Here is a 20,583-nt window from a genome sequence, read left to right on the forward strand (position 1 = left end):
TTATATTCATTTGTGAAAATGAACAATGAGAATTGTTTAAACTGTTCTATGAATGGGAGTATGGATGATAAAGGAGAATGATGGAATGGGTGAATCTAATTGAGATATTTTCTAAGTATTTTCTAAATGCCAAAATGTACCCCTGCACAAGTATAATATGCTAATAAACCAATAAAAGAAAAAATATAATTAAAAAGAATATTAGGTCTTTTTATTCTGAATGTGTTTTAAAAGATTTTTTTTCAGTTTTAATTGTCATCAGTTTGGGTGTGAGGCATTTGCTTAGGCTTTTCCTTTTATTTTTCCCACTTGAGTCCATTTAACTTCTTAAATGTATGTATTACTAGCTTTCGGAAATTCAAATATAGTTCTTATCTGCTTCATTTCACCTTTATCCTGTTCCATTGGAATTCTATTTATACATACTTTAGACATTTCTATATTCTGTGTCTAAAGTGTTTTTTTTCCTCATCTTTTTTTCCTGTTCTTCCCTAGTTTAAGTAGGATATTTTATATTGATGTGGTCTGGAAAAAACTAGTAAAATTTTAGAATTACCATTCTGCTTCTAAAACTGTCAAAATGTTTCTTATTTACACTTTTGTTTGATGTTTGTACCACATGTATGTGATTCATTTTTTGGTAGCATTTTATCTTTTTAACTTATTACATTTATATAATTTGACATGTTATTAAATTGTCATTTATTCATCCTAAAGTCTAGATTATCTGTATGTCATCAGACAATTAAAATTTTCTATTCTCTTCATCATGAACCTTATCTTTTCTCTTGGCACATACAATAAATTCTTTTTAATTTTTTTTGAATAAGATATCAGAAGAAACAGTGGAATCTCTTATATCTTTATAGAGTATCATTATTTCCTGTTAAGACCACAGGAAAGTAATCACTTCAGTACAGTCAGAGATCTGTCTGGGCTAGGAAATAGTCCATAATACTATTAAGACTCATTTCTGTTTTGATTATTTTCTGTTCTTTGTGCATATTCTTAACAGATTTTAATTTGAAAATCTTAATAATTTCTGTCTTCATAAGTGGAACCCCATGGGAATCTGATATTTGGAAGTTTCTGATTTTACATTTCCTCACACACAAATTCCTATCATAGCAAACTTTGTTTTTTTTTTACTGTTTATTCATTTATGCATGTGTACATACATTGTTTGGACCATCTCTCCCTGCTGCACTCTGCCTCCTTCTTCTTCTCCTACCCCCCTCTTCAAAGGAAGAAACTATTCTGCTCTTTTCTCCAATTTTGTTGAAAAGACATAAGTGATAGAAGAAAGACATAGCAGTTTTGCTGGTGTGAGATAAAGATCGTTATACAGAGAGAGTTCTAGCATTGCTTCCATGCACATGTTGTATTACAACACAAATTGGCTTATCTCTACCAGATCTCTTCACTACTTCCAGATCACCTCCCCATAGAGTCCTCTGTCAGCTTGAGTATTTATTTTCTCTTCTACAGTGGGCACATCAAACACTTTCAAGTTATGGGTTTCCTCTACCTTTCCCTATTCCTCCTATGTGTGTTCTCCCCTTAGCATGTGACACATGCCCCATAATATTTTTGCATTTGTTTTAGGTCCAAAGTCTGCATATGAGGAAGAACGTATGATTTTTGGCCTTCTGAGTCTGGCTGCATTCACCTAAATTGATGTTCTCCAGGTCCATTCATTTACTTGTGAATGACAAAATTTCATTCTTTGAGGTTGAGTAAAATTTCATTGTACATAAATACTACATTTTCTTAATTCATTCCTAGGTAGTGGAACATGTTGGCTGTTTCCATAAATTGGCTATTGTGAGTAATGTTTCAATAAACATGGGTGTGCAGGTGCTTTTGGAATAACCTGAGTCACATCCCTTTGGGAATATCCCCTGGAGTGGTATTGCTGGATCATATGGCAGATCTATGTTTAGTTTGTTAAGAATCCTCCATATTGTTTTCCAAAGTGGTCGTATTAACTTCATTCTCCCAACAGTGTATGAGGGTTCCTTTGTCCCTGCATACTCACCAACATTTTTTGTTGGTGGTATTTTTGATGATAACTATTCTAACAGAAGAGAAGTGGAATCTTAGTGTGATTTTGATTTGCATTTCCTTTATGTCCATGTGTGTTTTTTGGCCATTTGAATTTCTGACTTTAAAAATCTTCTGTTTAGTTCAGTTGCCCATGTCTTTCTTGGTTCATTGATTTTGGAGGAGTTTAGTTTTTGAACTCCCTGTATATTCTGGTTATCAGTCCTTTTTCTGATGTATAACCAGTGAATATTTTCTATCAATCTGTGAGTGGACTCTTCAGCTTAGAGACCATTTGTTTTGTGCAGAAGCTTTTTAATTTCATGTAGTCTTACTTGTCCATCCTTTCTCTTAGCTGCTGGGCTGCTGGAGTTCGACTGAAGAAGTCCTTGCCTATACCTATAGCTTCCAGAGTATTCCCTGCTCTTTTCTGTACTACCTGCAAGATTTCAGGTCTGATATAAAGATTCTTAATCCACTTTGAGTTGATAAAAGTACAGGGCAATAGACACAGATCTACCTTCAGTTTTCTGCAGGGAGAAAACCACTTTTCCCTGCAATATTTGTTGAAGAGGCTGTCTATGTTCCATCATATATTTTTGTCACATTTGTCAAAAACAAGGTGGTCATAGGTGCGTGCATTCATATCTGGGTCCTCTGTTTGTTCCACTTATCTTTGTATTTATTTTTGTGCCAGTACCATGGTGTTTTTATTGCTATTGCTTTGTAATATAATTTGAAGTCAGGTATTGTGATACCTCCAGCATTGCTCTTTTCACTGAGAATTGCCTTGGCTATTGTCAGTCTCTTGTGTTTCCACATGAAATTTAAGGTAGATTTTTCAATCTCTGTAATGAATGTCATTGGGATTTTGATGGGAGTCATTAAACATGTAGATTGCTTTTGGTAGTATACCATGTTTACTATGTTGATTCTACCAATTCGTGAGCATGGAAGGTCCTTCCACCTTCTGTAGTCTTCCTCAATGTCCTTCTTCAGAGGTTTGTACTTCTTGTAGAGGTCATTCACATCCTTTGTTAAGTTTACTCCTAGGAACTTGATTTTTTTTATTCTACCATAAATAGAATTGTTTCCATATATTCTTTGTCAGTTTGTTCATTGTGATGTATAGAAAAGCTAATGATTTTTGTAAATTGATTGTGTATCTTGTCACATTGCTGAAGCTATTTATGGTGTCTAGGAGTTTAGGGGAGAGTTAGGCCTTTGAGGTATAGGATTATGTAGTCTGCAAATACCGATATTTTGAAAGTTTCTTTACCTATTTGTATTCCTTTTGTTTCATCTTCTTGCCTCATTGCTCTGGCTAAGAATTCCAGGACTACATTGAATAGGAGTAGGGAGAGTGGGCAGCCTTGTCTCATTCTTGATTTGGGGGGAAATTGTTTCAGTTTTTCTTCATTAAATATGATGTTGGTTATAGGTTTGTCATATATAGCCTTTATAATATTGAGGTACATTCCTTCTAACTCTAGTTTTTTTAGAGTTTTTGCCATGATGTGGTGTTGAATATTATCAAAGGCTTTTTCTGCATGCATTGAGATGATCAAGTGGTCTTTGTCTTTTCTTCTATTAATGTGCTGTATTACATTTATAGATTTGCCTTCATTGAACCACCCCTGCATTCTTGGGATGCAACTGACTTGGTCATGGTGAATGATCTTTTCGATTTGGTTTCCCATTATTTTTTTGAGAATTTTTGCATCAACACTCATTAAGGAGACTGGCCTATAGTTTTCCTTTGTGGATGTTTCTTTGTCTATTTTTGGGATGAGGATAATACTGACTTCATAAAAAGAGTTAGGGAGTGCTCCTTCCCTTTCTATTTCATAGAAAAGTTTAAGGAGATTTGGTATTAGCTTTTCTTTAAAGGTCAGCAGAGAATCCATCAGGCCCTGGACTTTATTTTATGGGAGACTCTTTATTGCTGCTTCAATTTTATTTTGTGTTATAGATCTTTTTAGGTGGTTAACATCCTCTTGGTTAGGTTTTGGATTGTCATAAGGATCTACAACTTTGTCCATTTCTTCAAGATTTTCAAATTTATTGGAATATGTGTATTTAAAGTACTTTCTGATAGTTCCCTGGATTTCCTTGGTGCTTGTTTTAGCTCCCTTTTGCATTTCTGATTTTACTTATTTGGGTTTTTTCCCTTCTCATTTTAATCAAATTTACCAGGTGTCTGTCAATCTTGTTTATTTTTTCAAAGAATCAACTTTTTTTTCATTGATTCTTTGTATGGTTTTTTTGGTCTTTATTTTATTATTTTCAGCCCTTATTTTTAATTATTTCTCTCCTTCTGCTTGATATGACTTTTGCTTGTTCTTGTTTTTCTAGGAGTTTGCGAAGTAGCTTCGGGTGATTTATTTGAGATCTTTCTGTCCTTTTAATATATGCACTCATGGCTATAAAGTTTCTTCTTAGGACTGCCTTTACTGATTCCCATAGGTTCTGGTAGGTTGTGTTTTCATTTTCATTAACTTCCAAGAACCTTTCAATTTCCTCTTTTACTTCATCAATGACCCACTGATCATTCAGCAATGTGTTGTTCAGCTTCCAATTGTTTGCATATTTTCTGCTCTTGTTTTTGTTGTTGAGTTCTAGTTTTAATGCATTGTGATTAGATAGAGTGCAGGGGATTATTTTTATTTTCTTACATTTGTTGAGGCTTGCTTTGCACCCTAAGGTTTGATCAATTTTGGAGCAAGTTCCATGGGCTGCTGAGAAGAATGTATATTATGTGGATATTGGATGAAATATTCTGTAGACATCAGCTAGGTCCATTACATCCTCGGTGTGGTTTAGTTCTAGAATTTATTTATTGATTTTTGTTTGGATAACATATCTATCTATTTATGATAGTCTGGGCATTAAAGTCTCCCTCTACCACTGTGTTGGAGTCTATATGTGTTTTTAGGTCCTTCAAAGTATGTTTGATGAAATTGGATGCATTAACGTTGGGTGCATATAGGACAATTGTTATTTCATTTTGGTGTATTTCCCCTTTTATCGGTATGGAGTGTCCTTCTTTATCTTGTTTGATCAGTGTAAGCTTGAAGTCTACTTTGTCTGATATAACTATTGCTACCCCTGCCTGTTTTGGCCATCCATTGGTTGGTAAATCTTCCAGGCTTTCAACCTAAGACAGTGCTTGTTTCTGTTAATGAGATGGGTCTCCTATAAACAACAGGATCTTCCACTTTAATTCAGTTTGCCAAATGGTTGCTTTTGATGGAGAAGTTGGGTCCGTTGACATTCAGTGTTAATATTTATAGGTATGTGGTGATTCCTGCCATTTAGTTGTTTTTGTTGTTTAAGCATTTGATTGTGTGCAGTTGAATCAGTGCTACTCTCTGATTCCTTGTCTTTTCTTCTACTGTAGTTTGATACTTACCATCTTTTTTTAGTTCTGTTTGTTTTCATCTGGGTGTAGAATTTCTTGCAGAATCTTTTGTAGTGGTGGCTTGGTAGTCATATATTGTTTTAGTTTCTTCCTATCATAGAACATTTTTATTGTTCTATTTATTTTGAATGGTAATTTTGCTGGATAGAGTGTCCTAGGGATGAATTTATTTTCATTCAGTACCTGGAATACCTCACTCCATGTCCTTCTTGCTTTTAAGATTTCTGTTGAAAAATCTGCTGTGATTTTGATGTGTTTACCTTTATATATTATTTGTTTTTTCTCTCTTATAACCTTCAATATTCTTTCTCTATTCTCTGTGCTTGTTTTAATGATAATATATCATGGGGATGTTCTATTTTGGTCAAGTCTGTTTGGTGTCCTTGAGGCTTTCCCTATCTGTGTGGGGAAAACTTTTCAAGATTTGGGAAATTTTCTGTTACTATATCATTGCATGTATTATGAATCCCTTTTGCTTGCACCTCTTCTCCTTCTTCAATGCCCATGATTCTCAGGTTTAGTCTTTTGATGGAGTTGGTAAGTTCTTGCATGTTCTTTTCACAGGTCTTGAGTTGTTTGACTAACTACTTTTCAGTTTTTTCTTTAATTTCTATTGTATCTTTGAGTTCTGAGATTCTGTCTTCCAATTGTTCTTGTCTGCTGAAGTGACTTTCTACTGTGCTTTGTGTTTCTCTTTGATTCTTTTTTTCTGAGGTTTTCCATATCGGGGATCACTTCCTCTTTAATATTTCCTATGTTCATCTTTTCTTCACTTATCTCTTTATTTACAGTGTTCTCTGTTTCACTTTGGTGTTTATTTAGGGCTCCATTGAGTTCCTTTATTTGTTTCTGTGTCTTCTCATATTCTCTACTTTTGGTATCTTGAAATTTCTTGAGTGTATCTTGGACATTTTTGTTAACCATGTCTGGTATCTTCTCCATGAAATTCTCAGTGATTACTTTCAAGATTTCTTTTTTGAGGGTCTTTTTGTGAGCATCTTTGCATTCCTTGGTGTCATTTATCTTTACTCTACTTGGGACAGGAACTGGGTGTCCATTTTCTTCATTTACCTCTGAATCTTGTTGAAATTATTTTTTGAGGAGAGTGGTTTCCATCTCTTCTTCTTCTTCTAATCGCTTCACTTAGTGCTGTGCAACTATGTTCTTGGTAGGCTAGTTGGTAGTTTTAGTCATCTGTTTTCTTTCCCTTGAGTAATTTTTGTTTTGTATATGTCTTGGTGTGCTATTTCTGTCCCTGGTCTGGATGTAATTTAGCAATTACTAATTCACAGGTTCAATAACTGACCAGTAGTTAATATATTATATAGAAGAGCCTTTGGTGGTAATATTTATAAGCAGTGGGAGTTGGGGGTATGTTAACATTTGTTAGGTTAGATATTGAAGTTTGGGAAATTAGGGTGGCACTAAAAGAGGAAGTGGGATGTATGGTGGGTAAGTGGAGGAAGCAGATTGGGGGCTGCTGGTTTTTATGGCCTTTGTGTGTCTGGGTGCATATCTGTTGTTGTAATGTATGGTGCTTGTGTCAGGAGTTGTAGGGGATTGGGATTATGTAAAGTTGGTATAGTAGGTTTGTCAACATGTGTTGAGTGTGTATGATGGAGGGGTAGTCTGATGACAAGTTGGGGGAGAATCAGAGGGGAAGGCAGGGGCATAGAGTGGGTGAGAAGGGGCAGTATTAATCATTGGGAAGGAGAGCAATGTATTTTAGCACATGAGGAGGAGGGAGAGTGAAGGGGGTGAGAGTAGGGATGAGAAGATGATGATGGTAAATTTGAGAGTATAGAAAGAAAAAAGTGGTAATAGGAATAGAAATAAAACCAGAAAACCCACAATAATAAAACAAACAAACAAATAAACCAAAAAAAAAAAAAAACAGGTTTAGGAATAATATAATTTCAGTCTTAATTTAAGTTCTGGAGTTACTCCCGCAGCATCCAGTCTTGGTATTTTCATGTAAGCAGAAGCTCTGATGTGGCCCCACAAGGTGATTGGCTTGTGAGTAGTGTTTTGTTCTTCTGTCTACCAGTTTAAATTGTGAGGTGAGGTAGGTTTGCCAGATCATGCAGGGTGGTCAGAGCTATTGATTTCCCCAGCTGATAGCTGTGTTACACTTCAACTGTAGCTGTTTGGTCAGCAACTCCCCAAGAGAGGTGGGACAGTCAAGTTGTGGATGCTGCTCTCTGGCTCAGGACATGAGCTCTGTGATTCACTACCTGCCCTATTTCAGGGATTGGCTTATCAACCCCAGCCCACTCTCACTTTTCCAGCGTTTGTTTACTGACAGTTCAGGCTGAGATTAGCTCCTTGACCCTCCCCCTTTATCTGGTGCACTTTCAGTGTTGCACCTGACCTTTCCCCTGTTGTGTTAAATTGCAGTTTGATATTTGATATTCAGTTTTGTTGGGGGACAGGAGGTATCAGTCTGCACAGGGTCTGTACTTGTTCGTGTTCCCAGGGGTAGCTGGGGGAGTTCCACATGGTGTGTAGCACTCAACTGTTTGGTCTGTCATATGATGCACAGGCAGGTTTGGAGCCAGTGGTGTCCATGGCAGTGGCAGCAGCAGTGGTGGCAGCAGCAGTGAGAAATTTTCTCCAATTTTTCTTAATGTAATGTGGCTTGGGGAGACTTTCCATGGTGTAGGGGATCAGGATATTGAAAGTTTGATTCTGGTTGGTCTTTTAGTTCCACTTGATGGACAACAGAGACGAGAAGGAAAGAAAAATGAAAAGAAGAAAAAAAATTTGCTGTGGGAAAGGAAGGTTTCACAAGAGTTGAACCCACCTTGCTGTCTGTGCAGTGGCTCTTAGCTTTTTAGGTGCAGTTAAAAGCTGATTTATGGGTCAGTCTTTGAATTTCTTCCTGCACCTAGTGTGACAGCAATTATTATTTTGGCTAGATGCAGTCAGAATTACCCAAGAGTTTCTCCAATGTCTCAGGGAGGTTTTGGAGTCACAGAGGTTAGGCTTTCTGTTTCCATATCCTAGTCATCATCTTGCATCTCTCAGCAAATGTTTTATGTAGAAAACAGAATTAGGCTCAAAAAAGACTTTCCTCTTTAATTGGGATTCTTTTAATGATTACAAGAATGTACGAAATGTCCTTTTCCCTTCTGTAAACTCTCAGACTCTACTTACTTAACAAAACAATTTAGCAAGCAACCATGAGATAAATGTAATCACACATTTAGGAATCCTGGATTTCCAATATTCTTGTGTTGTACTTCTCTAAGCATAGATGTCTTTGCTAAGTTTCCTTTCCTCAAGACAAAACATCTGCATTGGTCAAGCCCAAGCATCAGCCCAGGCCCGGCATCAGCAAATACTACCTATGAAGAAAATATTCAATGGTAAACTGCTAACTTAGACTCTGCCCCTTGGTAATTTTAGTTTATTTTATTGCAAAATAGGCATATATATTTTAAAAGTATATATTGTTATATTTATTCAAGCTTTTTTTCTTTTCAGTTTTTGCAGGAAAATCACAGATAGTTGTAATTTCCTCTACCTTATTCAGAATTTAGCACTCTTCTGCAAAGTTTATTTTATGTAATAATTTTCTCAATTTCTAAAAATATTATATTCTTTTTTGGAAAAATCAAAATAAGAATTATATTCTTATATTTTCCATAGATATTTCACTATTTCAACTTTTATCAAAACTGTAAAATCATTATTTTATACTATATTCAAAAACAAATTATAAGCAGAACAATTTTCTCTGTGTTTTTCTTTTATTGGAAAGCATATTTATTTCCTTTTGTGCTAATTGATTGTTTTCTTTTGAGCTATTTATCTTCTTTTGAAAATATTTGCAGGATTTATGGTACAGCTGTGTTACTCCTAAAGATTATTTCTTACTAGTACAAAATCCTATGATATTTTAATTGGCCAATGTTTTAGAGCATCCCAGGTAATGCAAATGATGAACACAAAGACCTGTGATATGTCAGCTTTGCTTTAAAAGTTCTCTAAAGCTATCCTATTCCATTTGCTCTGCATAATGCCAACAAATACCTTTGTATTTTGAGATGGTGTCAGAAATGATTGGCTAGGGGTTCTTTTACTGTCTCTGGATAGAAATTACAGGTAGGCAAGGAGCTGCTCCCTTATATTGATGGCCTTGATTTCCAGAGTCTAGCAGTCTGAGTTTCTAAACCCAGAGGCTACAGCTTAATAATTGAAAACTATAGGCTGATGGCTCCAACTCTTGAAAGCCAGAGGGTTCTTGCTCTAATTACACCTTGAAGAAGATTATTCCTCTGGGATTACAGTGCCAACACCCAGTGCCTAGATCTATAGCACCTGAGGTATTCATGATGGTAGCTCTACTTCTTTACCATTGGGGTCTCTTCCACACTCTCTTTCAGAAAATATGACTTGCAATTTTCATAGTCTGAGCATCCACATTTGGCTTTTCACAACTTGCACACTCTCAGTATTTCTTCTGTCTTTTGTAGTCTTATATGCTTCAGTTTCTTCTTCCAGTCATTCTCTAAACTCATCAGCTGCCTCTTCATGTTGTAGATTCAGGTATCAAGGCCTTTACTTCTCATTGATGCTCTGTAACTTGTATCTGTCTTTTGGCTCTTTGTCTGTGAACCTTGAGTGTCAGTGTTCTTTGCTATCCAGATTTCTCTAGCCACAATCTTGCTACTTCCTCTGCTGCAGCTACCATTGTGGCTGGAAGCCTTTGGGTCTTGTCTAATCTTGGTGCAACCAACTAGTCTGTTCTGCCATGTAGAGAACACACTGTGCCCTGATCCACATTTACTCCATAGTACATAGTAAAGAAGCTTTCAGGCAATATTTTTCCCTGAGTAACTCCATTTTATAAAAGAGCACTATATATATATTTAGTGAAAATGATGAGAGAAAATGACAGTATATCTTGTTGTGCAAGTAAATGACCATTATCTGTCTAGAACAAGCCATGAGGCAGACTGCTAAATAACTTATTTATGCAAATAAAAGATTGCTAACTATGAATTTATCTAATTAAATCAAGTGCATATGGATACATGAGTGTATCAAAAGCATATCCAATAAACAAGCCTGTGAGTATATCTAACGCACCAGACCAAGGAATAATACAATCCCCCTCACCTGGATCATATAATGAGGCATACATAACACTGGGATATGGAGGCCTACACTGACCTGTCATAAGACTGTATTCTGAGTGCAAAATGGGTCAACAGGTTATGTATTCCCAGCTCTGTACCAGGGCTTCAACTCAGCTTGATCACTTTCCTTGATGTGAACCACTTGAATTTGCAGTTTGGCCAGGTAAGCTTCCAATCAGTTCTGTGCTTTGAAACAGCATTACACCTTAAAACAGCATTATGTTTTGGCACCAGCATACCTTAACAGCTCTGTGGCTATGTTAACATCTTCTCTAAGCACCAGCAATGAGTCTCTCTGCTTCTGTGTCAGCTCTCTGTTCTTGCATTCAGTAAGCCATCTTTGAATACTACAGCCCCTGGAACCCTTATTTAGCAATTCTGTAGATTCTATAAAATTGTTAGAGTTAATATTAGTAATTTAAGATTACAATAAATAACCCATTTTCCAATGGCTATCAAGTGACATCAGTAGTGCTTGGCCAATTAACATCAATGAAATTGGCACAGCTATTGAATTTATTTTTATTCAATGAATTCTGACATTCTGGAAAGAAACAAATATGTCCATATGACTTAGTTCACTCACAACACACCATGAGAATAAAATCTGATGGGTTGGGAGAAGTCTCTAAAATTGCAACATTGCTGTGACAGGTAGAGGTTTGCAGGACAAAAGTTTCCCAAACTAATGCCCAAATAATGAAAATCAGCCTTCATATGTAACTAGAAGGTGCTGTGGCATGCTCCAGCACAGACTATAATTGCACCAGTAAAATCCCCACATCACTTGTGCACAATTTCTGGTTCCACCAATAACAAGACGTATGTATGGATCACAGGCCTCACTAAAAGACTCACCACAAATTTCATTAAACTCACAACAGACTTTTGCTGAATCATTGACCCCTCCCATCCTGAGTGAGAATAGGTGCATAGTGAGCAGGGGCATGTACACTTGACAGAGATTAATTTTGTTCATAGTGGAGACTTATAAAATTAGTTTGAGCTGCCCAGAGACAGCATGACTGGAACAAGGCCTCCTGTGATAGAAATGGTGGCTTCAGCTACAGGCATGGTTTCTGTGTGTTTTGGTAGAGCACAGTTTCTGCAAGGCATCCATAAGGTGTTGAAAGCAGCCAGAAGGACATGATGATGGTTTGGCCAGTCACCCAAAGAGAGGGTACTTGGTTAATATTTCCTCCACAGGGCAGCCAGGTAAAAGCTAAAGATCTGCAATCTTATGGTTAAAAAGTCAAAAACTACAAACCCCAAATGCTTAATTTATTTTAAAAAAGTTACACATAAAGGATGCTAACAATAAAGACTTATTATAAATATTACTACTCTTGCAGTGATTAGCAGTGCTTAACTCCAAGTCAAATTTCCTCATGGATAGTTGTGACCATCCGAGCTTTCCCAGTAGATGTGATTCCCGCAGGGATTCCAACTATATGGGCAAAAGTCCCATTAGGCTTATCATATGTAAAGAAATAAAACTTTTCCTACCCTTTTATGAAATTTGAGTCTACGAAAACCAAGGCTTATGTTTGTCTTTTGTATGAAATTCTTCAGGAAGAAAGCAGAATTAATAATATTTAACTGTTTTTAGCATGCTATATCACTGCACACTTACTAGATCACTGATTGATTTAAAATATGTGTCAATAGTTTTAGTGTTTGGTAAATCTAGATTCAATGTTAGCCATAATACCAGAAATGATATCTTCTAACACCCATTCACTTCATCTGTCTTCATTTATCTTCACTTTTTTTCCTTTTTGTTTTCATTCTTTGTCTCTCTTGATAAATGTTCAAATTCTTAATGTCTAGGAAATATCAGGAATTTATCTCTTTTTGGTAACACCTCAAATCTATTTCCAAACATTTCTCAATGGTTACCTTACCCAAACAAATAACAGTAAATATGAATTTTGCTGAGGAATTTTAAAATTTTATCTAAAGTCCTAACTATTTTTCTTATGCTATGGATTTCTAAAATAAAACATTGGCATAAAACCCAATTCATTTAAAGTATATACTAATCAATCTGTTTATAGACTCCTAAAGTACATCATTCAAAACATACTTCCATATGAAGATTTTATTCAGGTAGAATAGACATAAGATACATCATTATATGAAAATTAGACAATAAGTTCCAAGGAGAAAAATGGAATAGAAATTGTGAAATTTGTGTTTTTACATGGATTTCTGTAAAGCATATATCTCTGAAAATATATACCATATATTTCCCTAGATTTTAATTACACCAAACCATTCTCTTACTGAATAAATTCCAGTTTTTTAAGTAAGACTCCAACAACTGCTTCAGTCAAACAGTGAAAATCATCTTAACTTTTGATCCTCATCTCATATATCCATTCCATAAATATAACCTTCTTCATTTTTGTGTGTATTATATAAGTGCTCTAATGGATAGTTTATAGTAAATTAATTTATATCTTCTTCTTGAATCTGATAATAATATTCTATGTAATGGAATATTTTATAAATTTGAATAAGATATTGTCAAGCTCAGCTTACTATTTCAGTGACTTCTTATTGATGTAACATAAAATGAACAAACCAAAGAAACTAGCTTGTGGATTCTGTTTCTCTGATTGTTTGTTGCAATGATCCCCTTGTGAGTCATGTTAACATTCCTATGTCCATTAACCCTTCTGAAACACTCAGAATTTATACTTACAAATGTTGTCTACCTTCACTAAAATTTCTTCTTTTAGTGTATGCATTGATTGCTTCCTTTTCATTTTTTAGGTCAATTCTCAAATATGACATCTACTGTGAGATTTGCAACGATCCTCTTACCTAAGTTAGAGTACACTACTTCTCAGAGCTGTGTTCTGATAATTAAATATAATGTGAAATACCATTGCACTTATTTCTGTTAGATTATTTATCATTTTGTAGAGTCATTTGGTACATATTTATTTATCTAAATGTTTTTCCCAGAACCATATTCATCATATGAGTTCCAGGGTATTTCTCCTTTGAAATTAAAGTGTTAGTGCCCAAGTAGTGTTTGGTAAACTATTGTTGACTGAGTGAATATTATTGGGTGGAAAATTTCTCACATAGCTTCTCATGTAATCATTAGAACAGTAGGAAGAAGAGGCAAAAATGTGTTGTCTTTATTATTTTGTAACTTAAAATTAAAAAAGAAAACTATTATTATATTTCTCTGCACCACACACCACAAAGTACATCGTAATATAGTTGCCTGAACATACCTAGTGATTTCTATATCTTTATCAAGACACAAAAAGTTGTAAAATATATCACATTTATACAAAGTAAATGAGGATTTCCAATTTGGAAAGAACATTATTAAGTTTTAAGTAATATCACAAATTAATGCTCCTTGTTTCCACCATGCGTATGTCCTCAAATTATAAGCTATGTGTACATTCTGGTTTTGAGTATCTCCAGGATTGTCCTTACATCTTATTTTCTTTAATATCACATACAGTGTCCCCTGGACTACTCCTTCCATCAGTAAGGCAAGCAGAAATTTCATCTCATGAATTTATCAGGCCATAAAACTGAACAATATGCTAACAGTTTTTGTTTTGTATTGGAGATGAATATATTTCAACAATATTTCTAAGGGAGGTGTATAGAATTGAAAATTTTATAAATATAGTATTGAATTGGAAACACTTGTAAAATTTTTCATTCATTGAAAAATTGGCTAAAATTAAACACATGTATTGAACCATCATTTTAAAGAAGAATGAAAGCAATATTACTCAATAAACGTGTTCCCTCCCAGAACTGTTTCTGCTTCGGACCTAATGCTCCCATCAGCATCTTGCCTCCAACATTGACTCCATCACTTAATCTCTGTCAGAGCACCTCTGGGATTGACTGAACTCACATAAAATATTACTGAGTTGCTAGCTATCCTGTTGTAAGCCACTGATCCATATTTTTACCAACTTCTCACTTCTTTCTATTCATTTAGTACTTACAAAATATACCTACTCCCAAACACAAAAAACAGCACATACAAATACTACCACTTCTCTATGTTCTTTTCGTACTTTCTCCCACAAATGTTAGTTATCTGAAGATTCTTAGTTCAGGTGTGCACACAGTGAACATCTATCTATACATTCATCTCTTGAATTTTTCATCTTCTCAATATAAATCAATACAAACTCACTTCATTTTATGCAACTTACCTAATTGAAAGAATAAAATGGAAATAATAAGTTAAAATAGTTATCAAATACAATGATGCAAAACATTTTTCAAAATGTACTGGTTAAATGTTTTCATGCACAAATCTATCTGTGACTAAAATAAATACTTTTTAAAGGAATATATGACTAAAATTGAAATTCAGTGGTAATAATAAATATTCCAAATATAATGTCATATTTGGATTGCTGAAGCATATGACTATGATAATAGCAATTATTTACACCAACACTTGGATCTGAGACATTTATATTTATAAGTGGATTTACATAGAACTTCTAAGTTTTAACTTCTGTACAAAATTCTTTTATCTTATAGGGATAAATATATTTCCCATTTGTTATTGCAACTTGTGAGTTATTAATTCCTCATGTTTTTAAAATATATTAGCTATTCAATCTAACATAAATAGATATGTGGATGTTCAGCAGATTAAATTTCTTTTGCATTAAACAGTAAACATTAGGATAAATCAGCAGGTGTGCTGGCACCTGTCATCCCTGTTATGCAAGAAGCATAAGTAGGAGGATTCTGTTCTAGGTTCATAAATGTATGATTGTATTTAGACTGGAACAGTATGATGAAGACAGAATAATGACAATAATTTTTCCTAATTTGTCCCTTACAATACTTCTATTTAAAAAATGTAAAAAAAAAAAAAAAGCACTATTTTGAAGATTTTTCAAAAGTAAGTTTTCTTTTGAACTTATTATTCCTCATGATGGTAGATTGGAGATGGACACCACTTCTCCAAGGCTCAGAAATCTCAAATTAAACTTCAGGTTAGTGTCTGTAAGGAAAGGTGGGGAAATTAGCATGATAAAAAGGTGGTGCTAGTAAAAGAAACAGACAGTATTTTGAATTATGGATCTCTAGCTAAACTTCTAAAAGTGCAAATCCATTATAAGCATGTGAGTGTTGAATTAGAAATGCTCCATCCTGTACTCCTTCATGCTCAGGTTGTCTTGTTTGTTTGCTTGCTTGTTTGGTTTATTTTGTTTTTCTATTTGGATCTGAATTGCTTCTTGCAAGAACTTCTTGCTAGGGAAGTTTTCTTTTGGAAAAAATGACTACAGGGAGGGCTAAGAGCAGATCAGCAAGCCTTGCCTGAGCCAATGGAAAAAAGTCTATTGGCACCTACTTTTATCATCTAGAGAAAAAAATACCAGATCTGAAAACAATTGTGTGAGAGCACTGGTTTCAGTTCTGAGGGCTACCACATTGGGCAGCTCAGTGAATGGGAGAAAACTCATCTGCCCATGAGAAATTTGACGCAAAAAGAAAACCTTTGACTTAGCAGACTGATTGAAACTTCCCAGACAAGTCTTGTTGGTGCAGGGTGAAGCTGCTCATCCTAGTCTCTCTATCCAAAGGAGGGATGGGAATTGAGTAGATTACCAGTCTAGAACTGAGCATCCGAGGCTGTATCCCATGAAAAGGAGGATGCTGAAGCAAAATGGGCAGCCATCTAGGGTCATTTACATACTGAAAAACCCAACAGTGCATGCCCATATACAAATGACACCATCTATCTGTCCCTCACTCCCCAAACAAAACATTAAACTGGGGAGCTTGAAGAAAAGAGGGAAAGAAGCTCATCATGGACAAGCCACAGCAGTTATTGAACACCCTGAACAGGGATAAGTACAGAGCCTAAAATGAAGAGTGAGTTCTAACCCAGAAGCTGCGCTCAAAGAATAGCATTAAAAGTGTAGGAATCATACTTAACAAAATAATAGTAGAAAATTTACCAAATCTTTAGAAAGAGATACCCATCTATGCACAGGCAGTATCTAGGATTCCAATCACACATGACCAAAATAGTACCATTCCACAGCATATTACAGTTAAAACATTAAGCACAGAGAATTAGAAAAGAATATTGAAAGCTCCAAGAGAGAAGTGTCCAGTCACTTATAACGGCAAATCCATCAGAACAACAGAACATAACTCTAGGAAACCTTAAAAGCAAAGAGGGCACGAATGAGGTAGTATACTCCCTACAAGTTTACTTTTTCAGCAAACCCATCACTTATATCTGAGGGAGAAATAAAAACTGCTCTTAATAAAGGAAAACTACAGCAATTTATAATCACCAAACCAGCATTTCAGAGGATATTTGAAGGAATCCTACCAACAGAACATGAAGATCAACATAGCCATGAAAGTATGAGAATAAATATCTCATTAGATGAGTAAATAAGAAAATGAAGAAAAGAAAGAATCAAACAATAAAAAAGCAACAAAACAATAGGAATTATCACATACCTTTCAATATTAACAGTGAATTGTTAATTCACAATTCTTAAGTGAAAAGATGGAAATTGGCAAACTGGATTAAAAAGCAAGACCTGATTATTTGTTGTGTTTAAGAAACACATTTCACTGACCAAAAACAATTGTCTTAGGGTGAAAATAAGGAGGAGTCACTACATTAATAAAATAAAATTCAAGCCTAAATTAGTCAGAAGAGGCAAAGTAGGCCACTTCGTACTAAGAAAAAGAATAAGAAGAGAAAACAATTACTAAAATATATGTGCCTTATTTTGGTTCACCAACTTCTTTTAAAAAAATAATATAAAACATTGTGGGATGTAAAAAAGTAAAAACAGGAGAGGACCAAGATGGTGGATAGCTGATGGACCATGGGACTTTGACCTGTGGGATATTAAACAAATACTCCATATTTCTGTGGCAACAAAAAACCTGCTTTTTCTGCCAACCAAGATATCACCAACACATATGGGGCATATAATATTCATTGACCAACACTTTAACTTTTTATACTAGCCAGGCACAGCATCAGGTAGTTCTTGGCCTGCCTGTCTGTTCACTGGCTAGAAGAGCTGGGCTTAGGGTCAGGCAGCCCCAGCCAATCTTCCACTTACTTTTTTTTTCTTTCTTTCTTCCTTCATTCCTTCCTTCTTTCCTTCCTTCCTTCCTTCCTTCCTTCCTTCCTTCCTTCCTTCCTTCCTTCCTTCCTTTCTTTCTTTCTTTGTTTCTTTCTTTCTTTCTCTTTCTGTCTTTCTTTTCTTTGTTTTTTGTTTGTTTCTTTCTTTTCTTTCCTTCATTCTTTGTTTCTTTATCTTTCTTGATTTCCTCCCACCTGAATCAGTAAACATAAAACACAATACAGAGAGCTGCAAAAAAAGAGCTGCAAGCATCTGCACCCACCAAACAAATGTGGAAGCAAAACCGTGGTCTGCCACCTGCCTGTACTGCCCTGTAGGTAACCAGTTTTCAATCAAGAGAATCTGCAAACCTGCCAGGTGAGCACAGCATACTATCTGTTTTGGAGGGAATCATATATTCTAGTACAGCTAGGGAGCTGATTGAACTTTTGCCCCTGGACAAAACTGGTGGGCAAATACATGAAGGCACCATTTCCGCTCTTCCTTGGGTGGAGGGGCAGAATGTGAAGCTGAAAAACCTAGTGTGGGGGTTGGATGACTCAGCAGCACTGTGGTGAAAATCAGGCATTGCACTGTCTTGGAGAAACTGGGAGCTGAAATTGACAGTTTTCCAAGACAAAAGCTCATCTCTAATTCACAGACTTCCCTTGTCAGTGGAAGGGGTTGGCTACTGCTCAGTTACCAGCACCTCATGGAACATTTTGAGAACCTAAGTACCAACCCCAATAAGGAAGCCCAGGCTCATACACCCAGAGCTGAGTCTCCCCAAAGCTTTTGGATAGGGAAGGGCAACATATATTACCACACAACCCAACATATTAACTTCAAGAAGGGAGAGTGTCTTGGTCAAAGCCCTTGTGAATATGTGCCACCAAATGAACCTGAAATCAGAGTAGAGTTCAGAACATTCTTAAACTGATATATATATATATATCTTTTACTTATTTTTAAATAATTTTTAAGTTTTTAATTTTAATTTTAATTTTCTTCATTTTTTTCTTTCACCTTATTCTTACCTACCTCCCTATTCCATTCTATTCAAACACTAACTTGTTCATCCCTCTATTGATCTACTTTCCTTTCTCACCCCAATTTTTTCTTTCTCTCCTCTTTCTATCTTCTTTCCCTTTCTTTCTTCTCCTCACCTTCCTCTTCTCCCCCTTCCACTCTCCCTACTACCCCAGTCTCCATAATATGCAATATCCACTGAATATCCATTATACCAACTTTACAACTTATCTTATGCTTCCTATCCCTTGGCAATCCCTAACAATAGGACCCTCTCTTACAACAACTGAACTATACTTCAACACACACGAGTGACTTAATACCCTAAAACACCCACACCTCACACTGCTTCCCCTTTTACTTCATCTCCCCTTCCTACAGCTCTAGCTCTTTAAATACCTATGTATCTACCTCTAAATGAACAACTGGCATTCCTATAATCTCCATGGCTTGTAGATTATATCACCAGAGGGCTCTCTACATATTTTGTAAATAACTAGTCTGGTATTGAATCAGTAAATTTGTTATTGATAATTTATATTGTTGGGGCATGGAACAGGAAGAGAACAGCAACCTAGCCAACAATTAAGCCAGTCATAGCACAGTAATTGAGTCAAGGAGAAGATAACAAGTGATTAAAATCACCAAATAGTCACTTAATAGCATTAGAGCACAGCACGTCATAGAAACGAGGGGAGAAGAGAAGGAAAGGAATTACAACCTCTCAAAAGACTAACAATTTAATAGAGGATTAAGTGGAAGATGAAGAAAATGAACACTGCACTTGCTCAAACCAGGAGAATTGTGTTAAGTATGTCTAATGAGTCCAATGAGGTCTATAAACACATGTTGAAAGAAGAAATTTAAAATGAGCTCATCAAAATACTCATGAAGAAGCTTGAAGAGAGATTCAAGGAGAACATATAAAAACAACTCAAAGACTATCAAGACAGCACAAGTAAAAAACTTGAGAAGACAAGGAATAACTATATGAACTCAGAGAAGACTTCAACAAACTCCAAAATGAAACTAAGGGGATTAGGAAAAAAGGGATAAATGAAATAAAGAGACAGAACAAGATATGAAAAAGGAGTTTAAAAAGATATGAAAGACTTCAGAAAAAAAATCAAATGGAAATACTGAAAATGAAATGTTCCTTAAGATAAATAAAAGGTATGGTTGAGAGTAACTTAAGCAGATTAGAATAAGTGGAAGACAGAATTTCAGGGATTGAAGACAAAATAGATATTAATGAAAAACCAGAAGGGTCCATAAACAAAAGACTTAAGAGATGTGAAAGAAACAAGAAAGAACTCAGTGATTCCATTAAAAGGCCAAACCTGTGAATCACAGGAATTGAAGAAAGAGAAAAGTTGCAAGCAAAAGGTATATATAATATGCTCAACAAAATAATAACAGAAAATTTCCCAACTATTGAGAAAGTGATGCCCATTCTGCTACAGGAAGTCTTCAGGACACCAAAGAGGCATGAAGAACATAGAGCCTCTCCGTGGCATTTTATCATTACAAAACTAGAACACAGAACAAGGAAAGAATGCTGAAGGATATAAGAGAGAAAAATCAAATAATATATGAAGACAAACCAATCAAAATAACAGCAAATTTCTCAACAGAAACATGAATAGCAAAAGGACATGGAGTGAAGTATTTCAAGCATTGAAAGAAAACAATTTCAGACCCAGGATACTCTACCCAGCAAAGATATTACTGGATATCAAAGGAGGAATAAAAATCTTTCATGGTATACAACATAAGACCACCAACTACCACTACAGGAGATTCTGAAAGAAATCCTATACACAGGAGACAA

This window comes from Castor canadensis, chromosome 10, assembly GCF_047511655.1.
Source record: "Castor canadensis chromosome 10, mCasCan1.hap1v2, whole genome shotgun sequence".
NCBI classification, from domain to species: Eukaryota; Metazoa; Chordata; class Mammalia; order Rodentia; family Castoridae; genus Castor; species Castor canadensis.